Here is a 455-nt window from a genome sequence, read left to right as displayed (position 1 = left end):
CCGGAGGAGGCCTGAGACCACGGTCCCCTAATTAGACAATGCCCCCCCCCCGCCCCCCGCGGTTCCGCCTCCCGCCCTTGCTCGGCGCCCCTCCGCATCTACTCACAGCGAGGGAAGGGGCTCCTTCCGGGGGGCAGCATGCCCGGCGCGCGGGGGGAGGACCCCCCCAATGAGGCACAGGGATTTGGGGTGCGAGGCCCGTTGCGGGGAGGCGCGGGGGGGCGGGGCTGCGGCCGGCCCGGGTCTCGCGCGCTCTGCCCCCCTCCCCGGCTCCGGGGTGGGGAGGGGGCTTCCGCAGCTGCAGCGGCGGGGTTCGGGGGGCCGCTCTGCCTCCTCGCCCGCCCGCCCGCCGGCCCGCAGCCCGCCTTCCTTCTCGCCTTCCTTTCTTCCCTTCTTTCTTCCCTTGCTCCCTTCCTTCCAGCCTTCCCCTCCTTCCTTCCCCGGTCCGCGGGCCG

General features: G+C 75.2%; 1 protein-coding gene across 1 annotated transcript in view; it reads right to left on the bottom strand.

Moving 5' to 3' along the window:
• Nucleotides 1-454, bottom strand: part of LRRC4B (leucine rich repeat containing 4B) — a 30,721-nt gene extending 30,267 nt beyond the window's left edge. The window contains exon 1 of the mRNA XM_039878564.1: nt 107-454. The gene's annotated coding sequence lies outside the window, so the exon portion shown is untranslated. The remainder of the gene's footprint in view (nt 1-106) is intronic.
• Nucleotide 455: the final 1 nt, after the last annotated feature.

Source organism: Pteropus medius, unplaced genomic scaffold, assembly GCF_902729225.1.
Source record: "Pteropus medius unplaced genomic scaffold, Ma_sr-lr_union100, whole genome shotgun sequence".
Classification (NCBI taxonomy): domain Eukaryota; kingdom Metazoa; phylum Chordata; class Mammalia; order Chiroptera; family Pteropodidae; genus Pteropus; species Pteropus medius.
Note: the sequence above shows the minus strand (reverse complement) of the source record. Positions and strands in the feature narration are given on the sequence as shown.